Consider the following 11,129-nt stretch of genomic DNA (forward strand, 5'->3'; position numbering starts at 1 on the left):
TTAGATTTGAGAAGATGATTATGGTTTATACCAAGATAGGTGTGGTGAAAATGAGGAAGGATAGTCAGAATTGAAAGATACCTAGGCTATAAATTTTATCAGACTCAGGAGTGTGGTAGTGAGGGTGGAGTGTGGAAAAGAGGAACCAGACAGCAAGCCAGAGCCTGTGGGTGAGAACGCTGGCTCTGGGGAAAAGATAACAAAACAGACATTTTTGCATTCCAGACACACATGGGAATCATGGAGTTGAAATGCCTGCTGGCAGGTAAATAACCAGGTGATTATTACCATAGCTCATGAGTGGCGGTGGAGGTTTAGAGGAGTGAGTGGGATTTCCAAGCAACGCTGCAGGACGAGGGAACAGTGTGCAAGTTTCCACGGACTTCCTGTTAAGGTGACAAACCGAGTTTGATTGGAGCACTGGGAGGAAAATCTGAAAAATGGGTCTTTCAGAAGTAAGAAATGATAGAGTGAAGACCTCGGACGGCTCATTTAAGACCTGTAATTCTTAGAGGAGCTACTTTTCTTTGGTCTTCTAATCTCCGTGAAAGTGTGTCCCCAGTAATTTACACCTTCTCCTCCATTTCTTTTTTGGTCCATTCTTCTTGGTCGGGGAATACTATGGAATCCAGTAAGATTTGGACTTCTCCTGACTTTTACGTTTGTGGCAGTAAGACAGAAAAGCTGGAGGATCTGCCCTCCTGTGCACTAAAACAGCCTGTGGGCAATTGACCCCGAGCGGGTAGAAAGCTAAGCTCTGTTGTGGTTTGAACTCGAAATCTCCCCCAGGGGATTAGGTGTTTGGACACTTGGTTTTTGCTGGTTGCGCTGTTGGGGAAGCTGTGGATCTTTCAGAAGGTGCAGCATTGCTGGAGGAAGGGAGTCAGTGGGAGTGTGCCTTGAGATGGCCTGAAGCTGTTCTCTGCCCTTTACACGTGTATCATGTCATTCAGGCACCTGTAGTCACACGGACGAGCACACATAGACACAGATCCACCACATCACACACCACATACGCGCACACGAATATTGTATGTTGCAAAACAAGACATGTTGATGATTAGGGGGAAAAGAGAATAAAGACAAATCAAAGCCTCCAGTGGGAAGTCACATAGCCAAGAATATCTGATCAGAATGAATTGGTCTTGAAGGACAACAACCCCATTCAAACAGAAAAACAAGCAACCAAATGAACAAACAAACTAAACACAGTACAAAGTTGGATGGGTAGGAAAGGGGGTGAGTTGGGAGCATGAATATAATCAAAATATTCTATGAAACTTTCATAGAATACAAATTACAAAAAGAAAAGAAAAGAAAACAGATTGACATTATCCTGGGCTGGCGACATGGCTCAGTATTACTTGGCACTTGCTGCTAAGTCTGGTGACTTAAGTTCAATTCTTGACATCCATGTGGTGGAAGGAGAGAACTGTCTTCAAAAAGCACACATGTGCACACACCCCTTTATTCTAATGATTGTTGATTGTTCCAAGTGGAAATAAAAAGACGTGGGGAAAACCCAGAAAGCTTAAACACACTGCAGAATCTCCAAGAAAATCACAAATAGGAAAAAAGAAAAGAAAAGAAAAAAAAAAGATGAAACATGAATTATGGTAAAAAATACTGTTAAGTTTATTATAATTAAAATTATTGCTTCACTCCCCAAAGGATTTACATATATATAGTATGTGGTGTGTGCGTGCCTGATGGATAACTGTGCATCATTTGCATGCGAGTGACCTCAAAGATCAGAGAAGGGCACTGGATACCTTGGAACTGGAGTGGCGGGCGGGTGTTTGTGAGGTACCCTGTAGGAGCTAGGAACTGAAAATGAGTCCTTTGTAATGGCAGCAAGTGCTCTTAATGGCTGAGTCAAAGCCCCAACATTTATTTTATTTTTATTCTTGTTTGTATGTGTGTATGTACGTATTTGGGTGTGTTTGCTCACAAATGTAGGTAAGTGCACGTGCGTGTCTGTGTGTGTGTGTGTGTGTGTGTGTATGTGTGTGTTCGCTCAGATGTGTGAGTACATGGGAGTGTGTTTGTGTGGGTGTATGTATTGTGCGTGTGTTTGCTCCCATGTGTGGGTGAGTGCATGGGAGTGTGTTGTGTACATGAGCATGTGGAGGCCAGGAGTTGACACTGTAATAAATACCCACTTCATATTTTTGAGCTTAGCTTTTTCTGAACCCGGAGCTCACTGACTTAGCAAAACTGCCTGTCCAGCAAGCTCCTTGTCCCTCCTGCTTTCCTAGAGGCTGGATTTCAGGTGCTGGCCATCATGCCTGGCTTTCTGCACAGGTTCTGGGATTCCAACTAAGTTCCTCATGCTTGTGTGGCAAGCAAAGAACGACCAAGCCGTATCCACAGCCCTTATTAACGTTTGTTTAATTTTCACTTAGTGAACAGCCCATGGCTAGGCCTTGGAAAACTTACCTTATTTCCCACAGTTTTGTAACTAAAGACACTGCCCACAAGGCCAATCCTCTCTCTTCCTGGTACATAATTTTATGAGAAGAAATTATTTATTAAGAGATCTTTAGAATGCAGGAACACCAATCCTCACCTAGATTCTATCGGAGTATGTCTAATCACTTAACTGAGTATATTTAAGTGGATTTTTTCTAACCATCATTCCATATGATGACATTTTCTTCCTCTTCTTGTTATTTTAATTTACAGTGTATCTCCTATGCTGAGTGATGTTAGTGGTAGGTTACTGTTTTAGACTAGCCTCTTGCACAAGGTTCTTTAGACCAAGGAAATCTGGAGTCACTTGTACTGAACGCTTAGTGTTCAAGTACATGAAAAGGGCCACGTATTCCCTAAGGAATAGAAAATTTCAATGTTACACAACAGGAAATACTCTTTACATTAATCCTATAGAAATTAATTTCAAAATAAGCAATAAAGGGGCTGGAAAGATGGCTTAGTGAGAGACTTTGCCTCAGAAGAATAAGGTAGACAATGTAGGAGCAGGACACCCAACGTCCTCCTCTGATCTCTGCAAGTCAGTGCACAGGTGCACACACCTGCAAGTGTTTGCATATTACACACACATAAAAAAACCCCACACACCAAAATGAAAGAGGACAAACAGAAGCAAGATGGAAACTGTATTATTTGTTCTATATCTGATTTCTTTAGTCTGTAAAGCAAGACTTCTCTGCTGCGTTTATTACAAAAAAGTTTTTTAGGTTTTTTTTTTTTTTTTTTGCTGTTATTTAATCTTTTCTTTCTGATCTGTGTATATCCCCATGTATGTATTTATGTGTGTATGTGGGGGGGGTGTGTGCACAAGCATATGTCAGAGTCCAATCTTCCATGTTGTTCTTTGAGCGGCACTCACTTTGTTCTTTTTATTTCTATGTAAGTGGACATTCTCAAACTATTTATTAAAAAAAGATTTCATACATGAGAACCCGATTCACATTGTTTCTACCCTTTCCTTTCCTCACTGCGACTCCTCTCATGACTGCCCCTACTCCCTCTCCAATTCATGACCTCTTTTCATTTAGTTACTGTTGCATAAACGCAGAACTCATCTGCAAGTGTGTCTTAGGGCCGACCACTTGGACTGGGATGACCTATCAGGGTCATCCTAAAAAAGGCTTATTCTTCCTTTCCTTGTGAGATTTCTCCCAGCCATACTGGCATGTCAAATGTTGTTTTCCTCATTCAGATCTGTTTAGGTGACCGTAATGTTCACGCTTCCCGGGTAAAGCCTCCACATCATCTCTAGAAGACACCATCTCACAGCAGAGGTCTTCATGCTGTGGCTATTACAATCTTTCCATCCCTCTTCTGTGATATTCCCGGGGTCTTGGCGACGGGGGTACCCCATACTCAGTTGTTCTGTGCACTTTGACTTGTTGTGGACTTCCGGAATGGGCTCCTTGTTTTCTGAGACAGGGTTCTCACTGGCCTGGGACTTGGTGAGTGAGCTGGGCTGGGCAGTGAGCCCCAAAGATCCTCCCTTCTCTGTCTCTCTAGTTCTGGGTAAACAAGCACACACCACCAGGGCTGGCCTAGGTTCTCACGAGTGTTTGTCAAACATGTACTGACTTAGCCATTTCCTCACCTCCTTCATCTTTTGGTGCCTACTATTATTACATATAAATTTCCATTTATACTGTCCATTTCTGGAGGCGTACTTATCACCTTTCTCCTGTACCATCCATCTGACCTCCCTGATGAAATAGAGAATGAATGACACATATTCAATAATCAGAATATTCATAACTTCGTTAATGAAATACTTCATAATTGTCTTCTGTATGGATGCTCTGGAGACATGGAGACCTACATATATCACTGTCCTCTTGAAGCTCATAACTCTGAGTATTCAGTCTGTATTTATACTTTCCTTTTCATCGTTTTTGGAAGAATGAAAAAAAAAGGTTATTCTTTATAGAGCTAAGCCAATTTGATTAAACAGAGACTTTATTTTATATTAGACTATATGCTTGTGTTAATGACTATTTTTCTGGCCTAGGTTGAAATTTGTGGTTCTAATTTTCTCTGGTATAAACAAATTCTAAAAATCTAAAACATACACTAAGGCAAGAGTTGTACTGCCTTCCTAGATTTACAGTAACAATTTGCCAAAAAATAACAGAAATTTCATTTCTAAGAGCGTCTGAGAGTGAAAATGAAGGCATTGTCATTTCTTGAATAGTCTACCGGTAAATCTGTCTGTGTTTTCAAGCTGCTGGTGGCTCCAGGCATTCCTTGTCTCTGACTGGGGTCCCTCAATCTATTAATTTTTTTTCCCACATACTATTTACACCGTATTCCAAAACAATTATTAGAATTATCACTATATTCTAGGCATTGTGCAAAGCGCAAATAAATAAATGAGATACATATTTTAGTTCCTGTTTTACAGTTCAGGAAACCAATTTCCAGAGAGTATGATTTGTGAAACTCAGAGGTGTTTTTCCATGTCTGGATTTGTATGTTGTCAAAGTGTATTCTCAAAGCCGTTTACTCAATACTACTGGTAAAATGTTTACATTCTCTATCTTGCTGATCAAATCTTTTACACTGATGCACTTCAGTAGTGGCTGAATAGTTTCTTTTAGACTGAGACACTAAGAAATAAAATGCACAGCTTTTACCCATTTTGAGTTTACTTTGCATTTTATTGGTATTTTCCGTAGGCTATTTATCTAAAAATGCCAATTTGGTTTCACGTATATTCATCTGCATCAAAACTTTCTTGCCATTCCCAGTTTCTGAATCTCCTTGAGTCATCCTTGAAAATCTAAAGAAAACGTACACCTGAGAGGCCCTTGTTAAAATCTGCCAACTCAAAGGCATTGTGTGGGTGGGTCTGGATGCTATGCTCCTGAGTACCATTTGAGAGTAAAACTGTGAAACTCAGAGGTAGTTTTCAATTCCTGGATTCGTCTGATGTCAAAGTGTATGGTTTGATGTCACGGTATCTTTCACAAAGGAAGATTATAAAAAAGAAAGTTAGGTAACTGTTTACTACCTAAGTTTGGTAATTTTGTTTTCTTTTGAACTCAAGCGCAAAGTGAAATAAATTTCCAACCATTACTTTCCCATGGAGTTTTCATGCCTTCCTTATATAAACTTCCTTTGTAATGATCTTGTGAGCAGACTATACGAAGACTCAAAGCATTACCATCAATATTTTCAATTTTCCAAATACTTAGCAGAGTGATTGGGGCCAAATATAAACATGAGTAGGTTATTTTTCCACCTGTCAATTTGAAAATAAAAGCCTTGTTTTCCTTAGAAATAGTTTACCTCTCTGTTCTTGCTTTTTCTTTCAAAATGTTAAAACCAAAGAGAGCGGTCAGTGGGTGCAGTAAGTTATTTGTGTTTGTTATGTCTACTTTGTATTTTTACAAATTTGTCACTGCTTTATGTTTGTCACTTACTTTGTGTAACTTATTTTAAAAAATTGTCTTTGCTTTATTTCTGTCAGCTTTCTTTTTTAAAATAATTAATTAAATTTAATTTTATGTGCATTAGTGTGAAGGTGTCAGACCCCTTGGAATTAGCGTTACAGACAGTTGTGAACTGGCATGTGGGTGTTGGGAATTGAACCCAGGTCCTTTGGAAGAGCAGGCAGTGCTGTTAACCACGGAGCCATCTCTCTAGCCCCTTGTCAGCTTTCTGTAACTGTGATAAAATACCTGAGATGGTCAACTTAAAATGAGGAAAGGCTTAATTTGATTCAGTTGTATAGGTTACAGTCCATGTCTGGTTTATACCATTGCTTTTGGGTTGAGGACAAGGCGGCATATCATGGTAGGGCCATAATATGCTTCACTATGACTGTGAAACAAAGAAGAAAAGGGAAAGAGACCATGGTCCTGTGATGCCCCCCCCCCAAGGAACACACTAGAAATCCTTCTTTCCATTTGAACACCTCTTCAAGCTCTGACTGCTTTCCTACAGTGCCGTGCTTGAGGATCAAATCTTACTATGTGGGTATTTGAGGTGGGCGCATACAGACCAGAACAATTTGAAAACATTATAGCAAATATCTTGGCTTAAGATGATTAGTGTGTATAATTCAATAACAATAATGTAGCTATCCAAAGATAATTAAGAATAGGCAAAGGAGGGTTGGGGAAATGGTTCAGCTGGTAAAATTGCATTGCATTTTAATTGGATTGCTAGAGACATTCATGGCAGTTTTCAACTGTAAACCCATGTAAGTAAAAATAAAAAAGCTGATCACTTACTTTCAACATACAATGACACAAAATATACATTGCCATTCCAAAAGGGAGGAAAGAGAGCACAGTGAGGAAATACTGGACTAAAGCAAGACTAAAAACCAGCTGTGCAAACTCCAAACTGTGCATCCCCATATCTGATGTCAGAACACTTTTCAGATCTCCAACTCCTTTCATCTTTGTTGATTGCACCACACTTCTTTCTTTTGGGCTGGTTCCACTCTCCCTGTTAGCAGCTCTTCCTGGCAGGAATCCCATAACTCTGGCATCTCCAACTTCTTGGGGTCTCCAAGTCAATTCAGGCTTCACCTTCACAGTTTCATGAAAAGGTCTCTCTGGACCTCCATATGTGTCAAGGATGCCCTGACACATACCTGACCTCAAGTCTCTGAAGAAAGAAACTGAATAAAGAATAGGAAGATGGAAAGATCTCCCATGCTCATGGATTGGTAGGATTAACATAGTGAAGATGGCCCATCCTACCAAAAGCAATCTACAGATTCAAAGAAATTCCCATCAAAATACCAACATAATTCTTTACAGACCTTGAAACAACTCTCAATTTCATATCTAAAAACAAAAAACCCAGAATAGCTAAAACAATTCTGTACAATAAAAGATCTTCCGGAGGTATCTCCACCCCTGATCTCAAGTATATTATAGAATAACAGTAATAATAACAGCATGATACTAGCATAGAAACAGTATGGCACATCAATGGAATAGAATTGAAGACCCAGAATTAAGCCCATACATATATGGACACCTGATTTTTGACAAGGAAGCCAAAGCCATACAATGCGAAAAAGGCAGCATCTTCAACAAATGGTGCTGGTCCAACTGGATGTCTACATGCAGAAAAATACAAATAATCCATATTTATCAACCTGCACAAAAGTAGAGTCCAAGTGTTTCAAAGACCTTAACATAAAACCAGATACACTAAATTGGTTAGAAGAAAAAAGTGGAGAAGAGCCTTGACCTCATTGGCACAGGAGACAACTTCCTGAACAGAACACCAACAACAGAGGCTCTAAGAGCAACAATCAATAAATGGGACCTCATGAAACTTCTGTAAAGCAAAGGACACTCTCACCTTGCTTTTTCTGTGGCAAGAGTAACTAAAATCATTCATTTAGCATAAATCCATAGTACAATAAGACTTTAACAACTGTAGTTTTCATATTTATATGAATCTCTAGCCCTGTCTGTTTGCATATCTGCTTCTTTGTATCATTTGACCCCTTACCCTCCTCACCATTTTATCCTATGTCTCTACATATTTGTCTAATTTTTAAAATTTTCATGAATTGTGCATGTTGAAATGGTGAAATTTCCCTCAATTAAAAAAAAATTCTAGAAGAGAACTCATTTAGAGGAGAGACATTTAAGACACAAAAGACAGAAACACTAGGCGTGGATGGCTGAGAAAGCAGGGGACGCAATAACAGACCTATTCATTATAGAACAAGCAGAAAAAATAAAATTCCATTCTAAAGTTGCAAGTCTTCGAACGAGAAAATTTATTAAAATTGAGAGTCTTTAGTTGGAGAAGGATATAGTATGTAGTGGGAACCAGCAAACATAGAAGGCCATTTGAGGAGACTGCTTTTTCTGAAAATCATTAAACAAGCTATTATATCCCAAGCAGTGTGACTGGTGTCATCAATAAGCCTTTTTTTTTTTTTTTGTTCACTGTTTTACCCTCTTAATAATTTTATAATCATACTTCCACACATTCACAAGTGTGAATTAAAGTGACACAGATTTAAATATTTAGCTGGAAGATGAGACACATCCTAATCAAATGTACTTGTCCAGAGGAGACTAAGGAGCAGCCAGGGGACAGGATTAAAGGGATGGTAAACATTTCAGTTTTCTGAGGTTCCTTTCATTGTATTGCTTTACCTTTCTGTCTTATGTAGAGTAAATATTATAACAGCAATAGTTAAATTCAAATAGGTATTCCCCATTTGATGTTTCAATGATTGTTGAAGGGATCTCTTAGTTCTTGGGTCCTTGTGAGAAGAATTCAGTATGATTCAAAGAAAGGTGCAGAATGTGACATTAGAGACATTCTCATAGGCAACAGAGACTTGTCCATGGAAGGATGGATCCATAGGGTATCTGTTTACTTCTGTCTATGTCATAGTCTCTCTACCTCCGGATTTGTAGGTTGAAAATATGTCCCCTCATGTTTGCTGAAAGCAATAAAAACTGTTTACTACCTTAAAAAACTTAAATTCAATTATTTCTTTTATTGTCTTATTTGTGTGGGCATACGTGTGCCACCACACATGTGTGAAGGTCAGAGGACAATTTACAGGAGTTGGCTTTCGGTTTTCATTCTGTAGGTCCTGGCATTGAACGCTGGCCATCAGGTTTGGTGGAAAGTCCCTTTATCTTCTGAGTTATCTCACTGAACCAAAATAATTTATTTTATTAAGATGTTATGATAATAATGGTGATGACGATGATTCTGTGTTAGTGCCACAGACCAGAGGTCAGAGGTCAGAGGTCAGAAAATAATTTTGTGGCTTTGGTTTTCTTCTTTCATGGGTTCTGTTGACACAACAAGGATTGTGGCAATTGCCTTTAGTCATTGAGCTATGCTACTGCCTCTGTTTATTTATTTATTTTCCTTTGAGGCTCTTCAAGGTCTTGTGGTTATTCTCATGAATGATTGTCTCAGGTCTGACTTTCACTTTTCATAGCTACTGTGAATGGTCTGCAAAGCAGTAGGATTATTTTTTTCCTGGGTGCTACTTCTAACTGTCTATTTGCACAAATTAGCAAAGCAGGTGGTAGGCGGCCCTCAGAAAATGCATGACGTTGGATGGCAAGGGTGGGGACACAGTGGCCACAAGGTTGGCCTTTTAGTGCCTAGAGCTGATCCTGGATTTGATATTCCACTGGAATGCCCCAGACTGACATATCCATGTCCACACTGGTCCATAATACCTGATGGGCTCTGGCCTCTCCATTATTTTGCCACCTGTCTCACAACATTGAAGCTAAAAGGCTAGTGATGGTTTTAGGGAGCCCCCACTCCCTGAGCTGGTCTCTGGCAGGTGCTTCTTCTGATGGCTTCTACTGTGCTGACCCTGTGACTACCCTGTATGATGGCTGTTGCACACCCATCCCCAAATGGCTGTACAGCAGTGAATAGGTAAGAGGACACTCCTCCATCTTCACTAACTCAGTTTCCAAAGAAGGAAGCATTTTACTCCTGATGTCCAGGCATACAACACTTAGTGTCTCAATAGTTGATATTTCATCTGATTAGAGAGCTTGGTAAATCCTCTATTATTGAGCAATCTTTGCAATAAAAATAACCATTGGAAATTTCATTGTTTTCATTCTGAGCCGCTGGAGTTTCCACTTTACCCTTATAATAAAGTTGAAGAAAAAGAGAAGCTTGAGGGACTTTGCTTTAAAATCTTTAACCCCCCATCACAAGACAAAGATTCAAAGACAGTGTCTCTCATCAGCTTAGCAACAACAACAAAAAACCTATCCTTTCATGTCTTCTTGATTCATGACTTCACATTCAAAGTAGCCCTTAGATAGTAATTAAAATTTCAGACTTAACAGATGACCACAATGGGTTTTCTTTGTAATTATCTTATTTTCTAAGAAATTAATAATTAGGTACTATCAGCTAAAATCCTGAGCAGAAAAAAACGAGAATTAAGCAAACAATATTTGGAATCCATTTTTATAATTTCCTTTCTTGTTCAGCCATTATTATTATTATTATTATTATTATTATTATTATTATTATTGGTCATGATCATTGGATTGGTGCATTACTAGTCAAAGATAAATATATCTTGAAATGCTTCCATCTTACTGTGGTATGGAAGTATCTTTCCTATACCTGTGCCCACACTGGAGGCAGTGGGAAGGATGGGCAGTTGTGGCAGAACTTAAAGCATTCAAAGAGGAAGGAGGTGCTTGTGAAAGTTGGATAATAGAATGGTTTGGCTCCAGAATCTACCTAATTCCCAGACCTCTACAGTTAGGGGAGCGAGACTGTGAAGGTACCAGTTTCCTGTACTCAAGCCATCTTTGTTTACAATTTTGTTTTTAATGGAATTAAATGGTACACAGATAAACCAAGAACATCACCTTTTCCTTTTTCTTCTGTTCTTTCAGAGTTGAGAAGTATGCCTCTCCATTGATTGTTTTATGTTATTAAACATTTTAAGAAAATTAGTTTAAGCCTGGCGTGGTGGCACTGCTTGTAATCTCAGCACTCTGGGAGGCAAAGCCAAGTGGATTGCTGTGAGTTTGAGGTCATCCTGGTCTACAAGGTGAATTCAGGACAGCCAAGGCTACACAGAGAAACCTCACCTTGAAAACACACACACACACACACACACACACACACACACACACACACACACA

Source organism: Psammomys obesus, unplaced genomic scaffold (assembly GCF_907164565.1).
Source record: "Psammomys obesus unplaced genomic scaffold, mPsaObe1.curated_primary_1811, whole genome shotgun sequence".
NCBI lineage: Eukaryota > Metazoa > Chordata > Mammalia > Rodentia > Muridae > Psammomys > Psammomys obesus.